Source organism: Triticum aestivum, chromosome 4A, assembly GCF_018294505.1.
Source record: "Triticum aestivum cultivar Chinese Spring chromosome 4A, IWGSC CS RefSeq v2.1, whole genome shotgun sequence".
Classification (NCBI taxonomy): Eukaryota; Viridiplantae; Streptophyta; class Magnoliopsida; order Poales; family Poaceae; genus Triticum; species Triticum aestivum.
This window is the reverse complement of record NC_057803.1, coordinates 135208015-135225116: the sequence shown is the minus strand read 5'-3', so window position 1 is coordinate 135225116 and position 17102 is coordinate 135208015.

The window sequence follows — 17102 nt, the reverse complement described above, 5'->3', positions numbered from 1 at the left end:
CATCACGCTGGCTTTTACTGTATATTTCATGCGATTACTTTTGGCATATCGAGATCTAAGCAATCTACAATAGGATGAAAAGACTGGCATCCTTCACATTATTGGCGAACTCAGTTCATAGAAACAAGAAATTCAACCATTCTGTGGGTAAATCAAAAGCGCCACTGGAATATTTTTTACTATCCAATCATACACGCAAAAAGGGGCGACGCCACCATAGGGGCTGGTATGGGCGGCCACCTCAGGTGGTTGGAAAGTGTGCACCCAGTTTGAGTCGTCCAGATTGGCCCATGCTAGTTTTGTTCGTCCCAATGCATGAGCAGGCAATGTAAAAAATGAAGAAAAATGTTTCAATTTGGATGGGGCAATAATATAAGTGCAAGGCAGACCCTATAGCAGGCTCGCGGCCCAAATGAGCGCCTCCCATATCGATCGACAGCAGGAAAAATCCCAATTCATTCGCTCCAGCCTCCAGTCTGGTTCGCTCCTAACCTAGCCGCCGCTGGACAGACCGACACAGCACTTCCTCACGCCCTCGTTGGAGGGCGGTCGCTGGGCTTCAAGCGAATGGAAGGACAAGAAGATGAAGATCCAACCCTGGGTGTAGCCTGCGTGGGAGGCAGCGGTGGCAGCACGGGCATGGCATCGAGCTTGCGCAAACGGACAATCGCAGCTTGCAAGAGTAGCATGCGCAACGAGCAGGTACATCACATCCCTGATTATATCTAATTCAACTCTTCAATTTCTGGCCAATAGTTAAACCTGACGGTGTTGTAAAACTGCTTATATGTAGGGAATCTATGAGAAAATGAAACCAATTTCTACTTATTTTATAACTCCCCCAATCAATACTGAACTGACTGAATCTGATGTATCTAATCAAGTTTCCGGTGCAAACATACAAGCTCATGTTGTTCTTGAGCCTGAAGTGTCTAATGAACAGACTGCTAATGAAGGATTTGATGCAAAAAAATTACATGCTCCTGGTGATGAACATATAGTGTCTAATGAGGGATCTAATGCAAGCATTTTGCAAGCTCATTGAAGGATTTAGTGTCTAATGATGATCTACTATGTTGAGAGAGACAGAGATTTGCTGGCATTGATGACAAGAAAATTATAGTGCATTTTCATAGCTTGAGGAAACATCGAGGCCATCTACCAGAAAGTCCCCGTATCATGTCAACATAGCATAAATACTTTTCTAATCTGTTGTTTGAAACTATTGGCATACATGTGCAGGATAGATATATTGATATGCAGTTTGTGCACTGGTTATACGTGCAATTACACTTTGATATTTTTAGCCAGAGAATGAATAATTCAAGCAGGTACAGACCATGTTTGTAGTCCTTGTACACCATGTTGCATTTTGTGTTTTTTGATGCTTGCATCATTTAGTGTTTACAATCTGAACTACTTTGTATCATTAGCTGGTTTTCAAAGTGCATGTAGCTTCACATTTCTCAAGTTATGTTGATTTCCAGAGTGCAAGTGCCTTCGTATTTTTTAAGTTAAATGTTCGCCCCTGGTAACTTGAATTCGTGGATTAGCCACTGCACACAAATCATACACGAATGCCAGTACGAATTAAATGAAATGCAGGGACTTACGCTAGCTCATTGTATAGGCTCACTGCAGCTCTGCTTGCGCTTGGGATGTTCCATGTACAAGTCCATGTTACCACTTGCTTGGATATGCAGGCCTCCTTGCATCCCCCTCTGCATTTTTTACACGGCGAATGGTTGATCAAATAAGAGGAATCGACCTTGATGTTGTGCCGGAGGACAGATACTTACAAGGTTATACGGGTGTGCAGGATGTGTACCAGATCCCGTAGCGCCATCATGCTTCACTAAAAAATGGATTTGCTTGTTTCAGATGATATCTCGAGAAGAAATAAGAGTTAAAGTCAGAGTTGCATATGCGTGTAAGCTAAGAGAGAAGTGAAAGGATATCCAAACATCGTCGGAACAGTGCATAATGGAGTGATGTGTGGATACCTAGTTTAGGCCGGCGTTTGGGCATGCTCGCCTAGCTAGAGTGCGGGTCACTTTAGAGCCATTGAGGGTGATGCACTGGCGTTGGCTGGCCGCGCACGGATGCAGATCTTGAGTGGCAGCGGAGCGCTACGATGCGGTGGACGAGACCGTTGGTGAAGCCCCAACGGCCTCGGAGGCGGAGGTGCGATGATGTGCTCGGTGAAGTAGCCCCGGTAAGCTGGGAGACGGCGTCGGTGAAGCGCACCTAATGTGGTGGAACTCGGTGTCTATGAGGCACGTCGGTTGCGGCGGCCAACGTTGTCTGTGGACCACCCGGTGTGGTGGACGAGGGCGTAGATGAGGTAGCTCCGGTGCGGTGGTGAAGCGCAACCGTCGTCTTCGTCGTCGTCGTCCGGCACAGAGGTGGGGAACGGTGGGGAAAGAGACGAGACGAGGGGTGATTCGAGGGTTGGTGGCGAATTAGGGATTTGAGCAAAATCTGGGCGCGGAAGGGGACAGTGGAGAAGAGAGATTTTGCAGGGCTGGAATTGGGACCGCCAGATATTTCAATCCGAAACGTGGAAGTGCGAACTTATACTGTCATCGTCCTTTTTGGGGGGGAGGGGGGCTGGGTGCTACGTGTTCGTCTGACACATGCGACCACCCCAACAGGACTATGCTTTGGTACCTTAAGGCAGTTGCCTTTGTGTCCATGACATGTGGGCCCAACAGGTGGCTGGCCCACATGTCAGTGACCCAAAGGCAGTTGCCTTTAAGGCACCGAAGCAGCGTCCACCCCGACACGACCTTGGTCTGCCTGGTGCGCCTACATTTGAGAATGCAAACGAATCTTCTTTCATTTGCAAACGAATCTGTATGTATTACCATGCCCGTGTTTCCTTGCAATAATTAAGTCATTCAAAACGAGATACTCCATCCGTCACTTTTGTAAGTCCGTTTCAGAAAACTTAAAATGAACTGTTTTGCACATTTCTGAAATGTCTTCAAGTCTTATAAAAGTGAACAGAGGGATACTATAAATAATAATGGGGAGTTATTTGAAAAAAATCGAAAACGGTACCCACGCTAACGTGGAATAGAGTGTGTGTCACATAATTAGTTATTTGAATTAGAGTGTGTGTCACATAGTTATTATTTGAATTAGGTGTGTTCACGTAGCGATCTCCAATTCTAACGTGGATTTCGCATTTCACTGTATCCATGCTACTTTTTTATACAAATTCATATGTATAATGAGAACACCATGGTTAGTGAGAAAACTTTTGGATGGATTCAAACATATGACCTACAAAATAGCACAACAAACTGAGTCAATGTCAACTTTTCGAAACTTAGTATGCACGAATTCGAAATAATTACCCGGTATGCCTGGTCCTCGGTTCAAATCTTACAATGTACACCGAATGAAAACATCGATATTAAGGTCTCGTACTATGTACATTCAAATGTGTGTTTAGCCCCCCCCCACCCCCCCCCCGCACAAATGCTACATACTTCCTGTATCGGTCAATCTTCCTCTCCTAACCACCTTAGGAAGGCTATCGGTTTCCAACACACGTTCATTCTTTCTCTCCATGTTTCGATCTCTAAGTCTCTCAACTACACAACCCCTTTTTTCCACTCTTTACCAAATGTATTTACCTCACACACCCGCCATTGCACCCATGCGAGCTCTCTCTCCCCCCCTCTCCCTCTCACCCTCTTCAGCGCTAAATACATGCATTGCCTATCTAGCCCCCCCAACCTCTCGTGCGCACGCACGCACTTGTATATCTAGGTCACTCCCTCGAGACTGGTCTCACTCTTTCTTCCACACGGCGGGCCACACTCGCTCAATCTCGCTCTCTTTATCTGAGTCTCATTTAACCTCGTTTTCTTTCACACACAAATGATATATCTCCCTGTTTGGGCCTCGATCGACACACTCTATACTCTCTCACGCAGATTGTCTATCTAGGTCAGTCCATCCAAGCCGCCGCCACTCTTTCGACCTCATGGTGGGCCACACTCACTCAATCTCTCTCTCTCTCTCTCGGTATGTCTCGATTGACCTCGCTCTTTCTCGGACAAAAACGATATATCACCATGTTTGAGCCCAATTCGACCTATTCACATTGTATACTCTCTCACACACATCGTCTATCTAGGTCACTCTCTCCAACCCGTCTCACTCTTTCGATCGCACGGCGACCCTATGTGATCGGTTGACCTTGCTTCCTCCCACGCACAAAATATATCTACACGTCTATGACTGGATCATCTCTCAAGCTCTACCTTGCAGCCCTCACCCTTGCCAAAAAGCTCAATCGGACAATATCTCTCCAGAGCATATATATTTGTTCAATGAATGTCGGACCACACTCACTTTGTCTCTCTATCTATATGTCTCTCGATTGACCTCGCTTTCTCACACCGTATCTTCCACGCGTTGAAGCTACTACCTCTCCATCCCTCGCAAAGCCGGAGCTATTTACATTGCGAGGGGCACTCCAACCTTGGATTAATTTGTGTAGGCATTTATTCCGGTCGGTTTAGATTATATTTTCGTAGCATTCGGCCCACAACTACTCCAAACACCGTTGCAACCCACGCAACTCCCCTAGTTGATTTCCCTCTGGCTCGGTCATCGCTCTCTCGCACGTCCTTTCTCGCCTTCAACGTCGCACCATGGTATTATTGAAAAAACTATGTTGTTCTCTTTAATTATTATAAATAAGCTACAAAACTACACACCGATAGTCCACTTGGAATGGAACAAATTTCGACCCACAAATTAAAGTGCTACAAACTACACACCGAGGGGCCCACATGTCATGAAACAAATTTGGACCCATATACAAATTAAAAAATAAAGGACGAGGATCGAACATGCGACCAGGGCCTTCAAGCCGCACGTCAATAGGCAACATACGTAGAATAGCAATGTTTGTTGTACCCCCTTTGTTCACATAATGTTTTTATATTACCACAGCCTAATTAATGGATAACATGTAATATTATTTTAGTACTATTCGCCTTCACTTACTGGTGGGTTCCATGTGTGCTCTCTCTCTCTCTCCTCCCCTTCTGCGTTTAGACGCACGGGCAAACAGGAAGAACTCGCGGGCGATGTTGCCGTTGACCATATTTGGATGCGTTCACAAGTCACGGCACCAGTTTCACGTACTAGCAGCACTAGTCAGTGTGTACGTGCAATGCACGTTAATTTGGAAGTATATTAAGTGCATGCGGATATTAACTACTAGGATATTATTTGCGTGTTGTCATGTGATTAGCACTATTTTTGGCATGAAATTAACTGCACGCTAAACATGTTGAGCGCTCGACATTGAAGCAGTCTAAGTCGTTGGATGAGAAGGAATACATGTGGCTTGATGACGTTTTATATTTAATTTGATACGGCTCTAGCAAAACATTCAATCGATCAAACCATACATTTCGTTCAGTCTGACTCCGACTTTAAATTATATGATGATCGATATAAAATAAACAGAAATGATAAACGTTTGGATTTTAAGCATGGCAATCCGAACGTTTTTCATGGAAAATTTAGATTACGTGGCAGTGGCAGGGGCCTCTCGCGGTGGGAAGCGGCTCCTGTGTCGTGCTCTGTGTGTCGTCGGGCCACTGACCGACGGTGACGGCAGCGTCTTGCGTTGTTGTTGGCGTACTCCTGAACGTTGGCCTAGCTTCAAGGAAGGCCAAAATGTTCTAGACTTCGGAGTGAGTCAACTGACGGGAGGAAGCAACTGGCGTTGGTGCAAGGAAGCGGTCAACGGCGGCCATCCATGCCGCTGAGGGGGCGCACTGGCACCCGTGTGGGTACATGGGCTGTCAACGGCACGGCGGAGACATTCGTGTGCACGGGCACCGGCACGGGCGCGCACGTCAGTGCACGCGCAGGCGCATGCACTGACAGGTGCACAGGCACCGGCATGAGCGTGCGCTGGCAGGTGCACGGGCACATGAAAGTCGGCGGGACCTCATGGAATCCCATGGGATCAAACTCGGTGACAATGTGCGGCTCCCAGCCCATCAATGCCACGGGGATGGGCGCTGGCGTAGTCGGGGCGACGAAAGCCGGAACGGGAGCGGGGACAGGCGTGGCGTCTTCCCGCAAGGCCAGTTCAAGCTCGTCCCAAAGCGCCTTATGTTCTTGAGACTCCGGCTGGGTGTCTTCCTCAGGAAACTGGAACACTAAGGGCAGACCATCGTGATGCAGCATGGCGTACATTTAGGTCAGGCTAGTTGGAGGTAGAAGACAGGAGAATTAGAGAGGAAGAGAGAGGATTGTAGTGATACTGGGTAGTGCAGGGTTGATTTTAAACTGCGGCACCGGCGACATTAAAAGTGGGAGCAGTTGGGACGACGGTGGGCAGCGGAGCCTGGTCAAAGGGCTCGCCTCCCGATGAGTCTGCACAGCGATCTACTCGCACGCCTCCCTGACAGCCGGCGCAGTGGTCTGCTCGCACGCCTCCCGTCGACTCACACGCTTGCTCGGATGGCACCTGCCGATGAGAAGCGGGGACTCGTGGCGGCACGTAAATGCCCACGGTTTGAATAGTGAAAGCGTTCGCCTTAACGTGACAGGTCTTTGTTCCAAAATACCTTGGCTCTTCATTTGTGCAACTTGTCATAAGCAGCTTGTCTCAAATTGAAGAAAAACTTACGAAGTAATATTTGTGCCATATCACGTGACCATGCTTAGTTTCAAGAATTTATGCTCACTTTTGGATTTTCTGAAATTTAAGATCCAGGATTCGAAACAATATCATAACCTGCATCATGCAATAAATTTTCAAGCCGTACATCTGTCCTGTTGTATTTCTTAAGAAAGGATTTGGTCAAACATTTTGCTTAGTTAGACTTCAGACAAGTTATATATGCAGAGTAAAAGGATAATCCCTCCGTACCAGTGCATTGCCTGATATATTAACTCAAGTACTAGGCACGAACAAACGGGCTCAATTCTGTGCTCATCCTGGTGTAGTAGTAGTAGTACTAGGCAATGCAGTTGACGGGTGACCTTGACGAGCGGCGACCGAGGGAATTGAACCGTGCTCGGCACGGTAGGTAACGTTGTCTAGTTACTAAAGCATCCCTCCGTTGTTCATCGGTAGTCATTATGGACCGGGGACATGAGGGGAATTTCCTAGGGCTGGAATTCTGGCCGCCAGATATTTCGACTTGAAACGCTGAGGCTCGACTGGTTGGGGTTGCCTAATGTGCGTACCACGCACGCCACCGAAGGACACGAGCCCGTTTTTTTAGGATCAACACGAGCCAAGGTCTGGCTGGTACGCCGTTGGGTCCTACCATTCGAGAATACGAAAGGAACCTTTTAAATTGCCGAACGAATCTATGTGTATTACAATACCCGTATTTTCCTTGCAAATACTAATCTCAACGTGGTAATTGATTTATGACGAGTTGTTGAATTAGAGTGAGTTTGTGATATAGTGATCTCAACGTGGATTTCACATTTCATGGTATCCCTAGTAAGTTTTCCAATGCAAATTCAAATTTAAAAGATGAACAATATGGAGGTGAGAAAACTTTGTATGTATCAAGCATATGACCACACACACACACACAGAGACACACACGCACGAACACAACAACAATCCAATAAGTATAGTGCATCTATTTTTCCAAACCATGCATGTATGACACGAATTCAAAAATACTCCTTCTATTCCTAAATATTAGTCTTTTAGAGAGTTCAACAAGTGACTACATACGGAGCAAAATGAGTGAATCTAGACTCTAAAATATGTCTATATACATCCGTATGTGCCAGTCCATTTGAAGCCTCTAAAAAGACTAATATTTAGGAACGAAGGGAGTAAAATGTAAGACATCCATGGTCCTCAGTTCAATATTTAAAATGAACATGAAACTGAAACATGAATATTAAGTCTAGTACTACAGTACATGCAAATGTTGTGTTTAGGCGGAGCTATGATTGTCGGGGGTCAACCCCTCGACCTTAGATAAAATTGTGGAGCTCTGTTTAGGGTTGTTTAGATTATATTTGTCCCCACCCTCCCAACCACCGATTGGTTGTGCACCCCCACCCCTCCTCCCCGGGAGAATATCATGTGCCCCCATACCTTAGATGCTATATGCCGATACGAGTTGCTTGGAGCTTGTAGATCTGAGATATAGCAGCTCACATGATGTGTCTTAATATTTTTGCAGGAAACCTTGATGAGTTTGAGAATTGCACACAATTTGTACAAAAACTACTTAGATGCCCTTTGATCCCATATCCAACGACCTCGAAGCTCGTATCACCGTAGCATCTAAGATGAAGGAGGACATCATATTCTCCTGTATGTAAGAATATCATGTGCTACCACACCTTAGATGCTTTGGTGATACAAGCTCTTCGGAGGCGTTGGATTTGTGACCCAACACCTCCTCGGTGGTTCGAATGGTTTTTTGCAGAAAAGCCCCAAAAGAGTTCGGCCACTGCTTACAAGCACAAAGACTGCTCAGATGCCATTGGATCTCAGATCAAACGACCTCCAAGCTCGTATCACCGTAGCATCCAAGCTGCGATAGCACCTTATGTTTTCTCGCACGGGAGAGTATGAGGTGCTCCCGCACCGTAGATTCTATGGTGATACGAGTTCACTGAGATCTAACGGCCCACAGTAGGAGGTTTGAATGTTTTTGCAATATACGGCTGATAGAGTTTGGGAAATGCGCAGAAAGTACAAGTACTACGCATGTGCCATCTGATCACTGATCATACGACCTAGATGCTCATATCACCGTAGCGGGTAATTAAGCTACGGGGAGCACCTAATATGAGCACCGGGGAGCCGTTGGATCGAAGATGCAGCGGCACACACGAGGCCTGAATGTTTTATTTGCAAAAAAACCTTTGGAGAGTTTGGAAATTGCGCATAATTACAAAGACTACTCCCAAGCCATTGGATCTCACTTCCAACGGTGTAAAAACTCGTATCACCATAGTATCTAAGCTGCGGGGTGGATGTGATATTCTATGCCGCTGTCATTTTTGTTCGTAAACTTGCAAAAAACGTGTAACTCGTGCCGTTACTTGTCTAACCGCGCAAAGTGTTTGTTCAAAAAAACCATCCTACACTGAAATATCGGAACAACACACGGGGGTCCCACTTGTCATTAATCAAATTTGGACCTAAAACTAACAAATCTGAAAGACGAGATTCGAACTGGCAACCTGGACTACAAAGCGTAAGTCGATAGCCTGAAAAAACGAACGGTTGTTGGCTTTGTCCCATAACTTGATTTTATACAGTACTTGCGTTGAGTAGAGTAGAGGGAGTGCCTCGTCAACACGTGCATGACCGTTGTCTCACTTACTGGTGGGTCCCAGGTCTGCGATCTCAATCTCTCTTCTCTCCATCGTCTAACCTTTGCACGGGCACACACGAAAAGCGGCGCTAGCTTGCCGTGGTGTTATTACAACTAAAAAAAGCTTGGAAAATAGAAGAATCGCCTAGAACAAGAGATGTTGTGGTTGGTCGAGACGGAGCTAACCACATCTATCCTCCGTGCCACGTTTGCATGATGAAGCTGTGTGGCTAGTGGGGTGTTTTCGACCGACTGGCTGGGTCCCGAGGTTGAACCATAGGTACTACGTCTGATACAGTATATTTTTACACGCACATTTTTCCTTCGTGCCGAGACGTGGCACACCCTACCGCGCGGTTTCGGGGTCCTCCCGGGTGGTGCACGCACATATTCTTCTTGACGTGGGATGCCCTACCGCGCGTTTTCTGGGTCCTCCTCGGTCGTAGCGCCGAAGCAAGTAAATGAGTTGTCAAATCACAAAAGACCACCTTTCCCGCCGAGTACATCAGTGAAGCACGGTGGCTAGCTAGTTGGGCTAGTTCGGCCGATTAGCTAGGCTGCCGCCACATTTGTTTTTTCACCCCTTTTTTATCTACTTGCCGGCAGGTAAATTTAAATATCCACTGCGACGTTGCTCTCGTGTTTGGGTGCAGCAGGATTTTTAATTTTTTTGATTGATGGGAGCAGGCGCGGCAGGATTTTTAATTTTTTTGATTAACGGGAGCAGGCGCGGCAGCAATTAGTCACGATGACTCCACCTGTAAAAACCCACTACTCCCTGATGTGAGAAGTCGTCGAATGGTGTTTTACCATGGTGAAAACCAAAAGATTCCCCGCTCCCTCCACCGTCCCGTAGATTGCATTACATTTCATCCATTTCGCCCCTTTTGCTTCATCTCCCCATTGCTTCTACCTGGTGCCATGGCGGCGCAGCAGATCACGGAGTCCGAGATGAGGCGCGTGACACTGGCCCCCGTCGACCGGGAGCGGGCTCTGCGGGCGGTTGCACCCTGCATCACCAACGTCATGCGCCTCGAGAAGCAGAGGGACTTCGGTGGTGTTTAGGCGCCCTCTGCATGGGCATGTCCATGTCTCGGCTCAACATGACCGTTGGATCAAACTCAGACGGTGCAGATCAGTCACTGTAGCACAAAGCATGTGGGTGTGTTTGGTTGCATTCTCATCTCAATATAGTTGTTTCCTCTTTGTGTATTTTTGTCAACCTACTAGTGTGGACTCATGCACCCTTCATGCACTCTGCCAAACACCCAAAAGTGGGTCAAGAAGGGAACTTTTGCTCCCATCCCGTGCACCCTTCATACACCCTGCCTAACACTATTCGTGCTTCATATGGTTCATGTTTCGTGGAGTACTGTAGCACCGTACTCTCCGTGCGCTGTGGACCTAGTTCTGTTAACATTGATCTCACCGTTCATTCTCGACCGGACAGTCGAAAAAGCGGTACTATGTTACATATAGGAGTAGTTGACATGCGCACAACATCATTTGTTATCGTCATATCTTACTACACTAGCAACAAGATTGTGTAGTACTGACGTATGAACCACTGCACATGCCTAGTAGTAGGAGCACTGTGTATGTTCAAGTGGCTGCCGTGTTTCGCACTCCTCCGTCGTAAGAGTGGAAACGCTTGCTGTAATCATTTTTTTCTTCAGAAAAATAGTGGACACGCTCTACCGTGCGGATCCTCCTCCAGCCATGCACTAAATTACTCACTTTCGCCGACGTGTGGGACAGCCAGCACCTGGGTCCACCAGCCATGCACTAAATTACTCCGTAGTAGAGTGACGGTAGACTACCCCGATCGAACCACCGCAGTAATGCCCAATGAGCCGTCAAATCACAAAACCCCCTCCTTTCCAGCAGTAAGTTGGACGGACGAAGCAACCATCATTTCACTCTTCTCTCTCAGCTTCCTCTCTTGAAGAAAACCCCCACTCGCTTCGCTTCTCCCTCATCTCGTTCCTCCTTTCACTCTTCTCTCTCAGCTTCCTCTCTTGGATGGACGCCGGAGCACCGGCCGACGTGATGTCTATGGCTCTGGCCAAAACCGTCGAGGCTCATGGTACGAAGAAGCGCAAGCACCCCGCCGAGACTACCGCAGACAAGCTCAAAGCCATCGCCCTGTCCAAGCCCCCCTCTCCGGGATCCCTCATTAAGCAAGTCCAGGTAATGTCTCTTGTTGACGATCTTTTTCTCGATCTTGATCGTGTTTTTTCATCTAACACGCAGTACTAGTACTGGTAGTACAACTTTCTGGGTGATCTTGCATGTGATTTTAGTGTGCCAAATGACGGTTCTAAATTCCTCTTTTGACCAAAACATGCGAGAGGTTGACACTGATTTCTTATAGATTACTTTCAACTACTCCCTCTGTCCCAAATTTCTTGTCTTAGATTTGTCTAGATACGGATGTATCTAATACTAAAATGTGACTTGATACATCCGTATCTAGACAAATCTAAGACAAGAATTTTGGGACGGAGGGAGTACTTTATGAACATCAATGCTACCTTTTAAGAGGGTATATTTGCCTCAGTAACTTGTGTTATGGATATTGCATGTAATCCCTCTGCTCTCATGCCTTTGAAGACATGTTCTAGTGTCTTTGTTCACTCATTTCTGTGCGTATATGTAGTCATATATGGAGTATAATATCGAAAATCATCTTATATTTCTGAACGGAGGTAGTAATAAAATATGGTTTCTGTTTGAATTAGAACCAGGTCCGCGGTGGAGATGAAGTTCTCAAAGTCATGCCGTGTGAACTGGAAGACCTGATGATGAGTTCTACTGCTGAACTATCCAGCTGCTGTGTCCTTGTCGCCACGTGTCCTGAACTAGTGTTTTCCTGTAGCATTGTTGTCAGGCGTGTTCTCGAGGCTGTACTTGACCACAACAATTTCCTGGTTGTGCCTTCGATTACGAAGGGTGTGGTTCTTGTAAAGCTTCCCAACAAATCTGATGCGGCATGTCTTCATCATCATGTTTATGAGTGGAAAGACCACTCTGTTAGGTTCTCCAAGGTTGACAAGATGGTGATGGTGCATGTAGACATCTCACACGAAGTCCATGGCCTAGTCAGTTATGCGGGGTTCATCCCGTAGGTCGGTGGCAAGAAATAGTCTGCAGAGTTTAGTTAGTGCAACTTTGCTTGTCTGTAGTAAGTACTATTGTTCAGTACTTGATTTGTGTTTGTGAACCCTGTATTGTTTATTAGTACTGCCGCTTTTGGTGTGTGGTCAGTCCTGAGAACGGTCTATGTTAATGTCTGTCCACTCAATTCAGTCTGTATATTTTGAAGTATCCAGATCATATTTTTTGTGAGGACGGTTTATCAATTATGGTTACACTCCAATATCTGTATGCATTGCAGGGTTTATCGCACCCACCAGGATTTCCAGTCCCATGGATGTTCGGTCCATACGATTTGTCACGACCTTTGGACTGTCCTGCTTGTGGGAGTAGGCGGGGCCCCTGCATGCCACGCGTAGTTGGACGATCAATCTTCTGTTTAGTACTTCAACATAGTGATTTCCTGGTAAGGATTCACTCGTGTCACATCAAGTAAATCTTATTGATTTACTGTCTAAATCTTATTGATTTAATGTCATGTTTTCTTTCTTTTCCTGCAATTTTATGATGCAGGTTTTGCCATGTGACATTCATCACAGAATAAACCGTTTGGTTTGCTCTACGATGGCTATTTTTGCAGGTTTCACTTCTTATGTCGTGTCAGTAACGAAGGCACTGTCCATCACTTATATTACTGGAAAAAATTGGATCAGTCTGTTGTCTGAGTACAAGCTGAATCCCTATGATGAACTGCAGTTTGGTTTAACAAAAACGCCACAATTAGTCCTTCTCACGTTTAAAAGAAATGAAGAAAAAAACTGGATCACGGTCACGGATCCTAGTCAAGTTAGAAAGCTGATCATAGCAGACCAGACACGATCGCCGCTGTCTCACACAGATCGAGCACCGGCAGTTGCTCTAGCACTGACAGCGGCAGCAGCTCAGTCTGATCCAGCTGAGGATTGGGCACCGACCGCGTCAGCGGATCAGTCTGATCTACCGGAGGATCGGGCATCGACACCGGCACCTACTCCGACACCGGCACCAGCTCTACAAGGAGCACCATCTCCGGCAGCAGCAGTGACTTCGGCACCCGCACCAACACTTGCACTTGCATCTGCTCCAGCCCATGCAGTTGCATTGCCAACAGACTGGGCTGCAGTTTGCACTTCATATACCAAAGTCCTTACAAAAACCGACATGTCCACCTTCTTGGTAAGCATTGGCCGCCCAAGTGCTTCGTTCTTTTTTCTTTCCATGTTGTTTCACATGATTCACTGTGTTGATCTAACTGTTTGGGTATGTCTTCTTGTTTGCAAACAGAGAATTCCTAGAGCAACGAGGGAGTCGTTCAACAATCCGGGTGACCGCGGCCAAGTTTCTCTTATCATGCGCAGCCTTGGTGTGAATGAACCTGCTCAATATACCATAAGTACAAAGGATGGTCGCATGATGATTGATGCTAAAGGATGGTCATGGTTCAAATCTAAATCATATCTTGCGGTAGGGGATGATGTCAAAATCGAACTTTCTCGGCAAGGAGAGCTGGTCCAAATCAACTTTGAAATTCTTCAGTAGCAGCATGCAACTACCGAACTGATCTATCCTCCGAGAGATTTTGATGTAATAATCTGGCATGGTGAAACAAGTGTCATGTGCGTATAAGTAGTACGACAATATTATTTATCACATGGTATATCATTGATAGAATTGCAACTCTGATTGCTGGTTAGGAACTGTCATTCGATTTCATTCCAACAACTGCCGTGCTTTATTCAATTTTGTGTATTCGCCTTGCGACAGCATCTAAAACCAGCGCCGTACCGATCGCTTGCAATATGAAAAGCGTTGAGTTAGAACACATGGGCCCCCAAACATGCAGGGTTGGCCTGCGGCCCAAAGTCCAGAACCGTGAGCCTATCTGAGTATTATATTCTCAGCTGAACCCCCATAAAAAAAGTTGAACCCCCATAATGCCCGTGCGTTGCAGAGGGAGTATATTTCTCGGCAAGGTGAGCCTGTGATATAAAAGATTTGTATATTTATTTACAGAGGGAGTTCTCTCTGTCAAAAAATATATTTATGTGTAACTAGTTACTCCTGTCTTTCTACTTCCTTTCGCTGATATGTGGGGCAATCGGCAACGGGGTCCACATGCCGTATGCACAAATTAGAGTGCACAACTTCACGGTAGACACACCCCGGTCGTAGCGCCGCAGTAATGCCCAATGAGCCATCAAATCACAACCCCCCCCCCTTTCCAGCTTTAGCAGTAAGCTGGACGGACGAAGCGGCAATATTTCACTGGGCCTGAATCCCCTTCTCCCTCGTTTGCTTGTTCAGAGAAAACCCCCTCTCGGCGATTGCATAGGGTTTTCTCATGGAGAACCATGTACAAATTCTTCATCCATCCCCGATAAATCCAAGTCCCTTGGTTGCAAGTAATGTTAGGATGGCAGCCGCCGCCGTTGATGCATTTTTCTTCCTACTGAATCTAGTGTGTTTCATTTGCAGTGCCCAAAGTGCAAGTACCCTACAGGTTTCTGCGCCCTCGGCGAGACGCCACACTTGTTCCTTCTCATCGTAACACATCATTTTGAAACGCGCACAATATGTTCCTAGAATCCTCTTTTCTATCCGGGAGGGTGGGGTTTTTTTGAACATGCTATGTTCTCATATTATTTTTCCTGCAGTGTATTATTTGCTCTGCCAGAACACATGTACTCAAGATGCTCGGCCTTGCCATAACCGTATACACTAGTTTAATGGTCACAGTGAAAACAAGCCATGGATATAAGTTCCGAGTTGGGTTCATGAACCAAGAAGATCGCTGCTTTTTTATGGTCGAACTTGGATAAACTTTCCCAAGTGTTACGGACTGAAAGTTGGCGCACGAATGTTGATGGAAATAACAGAACCTGGTCTAATCTTCACTGCGATCTTCCACTCCGACGTCGTTCCAATTGTTCATCCATGTTAGTTTTGTATTCTGTTCTTTCTTGTTGCCTCGATTACTTCTTAATCCACCTATTCTGTCTAACTAATCACAATTTAACTTTAGAAGTAGCAACGAATCTCTCACGAAGATGCTACTTCTAACTAATATTTTCTTATAATTGCTGGCACGTGTAGGTTTTTTCAGAGTTAAGTAGTCTGCTCGTTTGTTACTCTGTAATAACTCGGCTGTTACTAATGGCACTGAAGTTGACTGGATCGACATCCACAAGTTCCTACACTTTATTGATCGTCTTGAGGTCCTTGTGGGGGATTTCAATGGTGGAAGGCCACGTGGGATATGTGTGCCACTGCTGCACTCGTTGAACAGGTCCAACTGTGTCGAGAAACTTATGGTACGAGCTGTTTTCTGTTATATATGTTGTTCATAAACTATTGCTTATACACGGTTTTACAGTTGTGATCTTCTTGAAACAGGAACTGCCGAGTTCTATTGTTCCTATACAGATGCCTGACCATGGTCGGGTCAGACTTGTGCTTGGTCACTGTCGGTGTTCTGGGAATGGGGATCCCCAGACTTGCCTGCCTGCGGCCTGTGGCGTGGCTCAAAGGGGGACCCAGCATGGCCCATCTTCATCAACACAGACTTAAGACCCTCGCGAGGGGCCAAGCCTCGCGGGGCGGACGACGCGGAGCTTCCTCAGGCACGGCCTCACCAGGCTGGCTCGCGAGGAGGCGGAGAGATCAAGGTGGGGTACCTCACGAGGAGCCCGTGACGCAAGCCATGACGACCAAGGGCGCCAGGCGGGTGCCAGCCCACGCCGTGTCCTCCTTTCCCCTTTGGTGAAAAGGGGGCAAGCGCAGCCGCGAAATACCGAGGCATCAGGCAAAGGTTGCCATTTTGGTGCAACGAGACCAAGACCAGGAGGACTGCAGGACGGAGGTCATCGTGGAGCCCAAGACGGTGTCACCACCAGAGCTTTGCGTAGGCGATGACCAACTTTAGTCAGGATAAGTGTACTAGATGTTCCCCTTCAAAATGGCCAATTGTTGGCGCCCTTCCCGCTCAATATTTGGGAAGAAGCCTAGGGCCTTTGCATATAAATAGGACCGTCCACCCACAGGGTAGCGGGGATCGGATCAAAATCAGAGAGAGAAGGGTGACTGAACTCCTCCTAGCAGTTCATCCCCCCCAGCAAAGAACAGACCCTCGTGAGGCTGTTCTTCCTTGTATTGTTCATCATCATCAGCCCAAGAGGCAATCCACCACACCACACACTGGAGTAGGGTATTACACCACAACGGTGGCCCGAACCAGTATAAACCCTGCGTCTCTTGTGTCGTTCTTTCCATAGCTTAGATCTTAGCGAGGCGGAGGGGTGCAGGTAGGTAGAGGGCGAAATCTCCGCGCGCACCCTAGTGTTCGAACCTGAAGGGTCTGCCGGAACCCGAAATCCGACATTTGGCGCGCCAGGTAGGGGTGCACCGGAGTTTTCCCTTCCGCCACCGCCACGACCTGCCTCGCGATGAGTAGCGCGTCACCCGCTCCGACCGCCGGTGCCAGCACGGGGGCCAGGGGGCTCCGAGCCTTGGCCACAGCCCTGCAACGGGTACGGCGGCCGGACAAGTTCAAGCCGACGACGACGCCGCGCTACGGCGGTGCGACTGATCCGCTGGCCTTCTTGCTGGCGTACGAGGAGG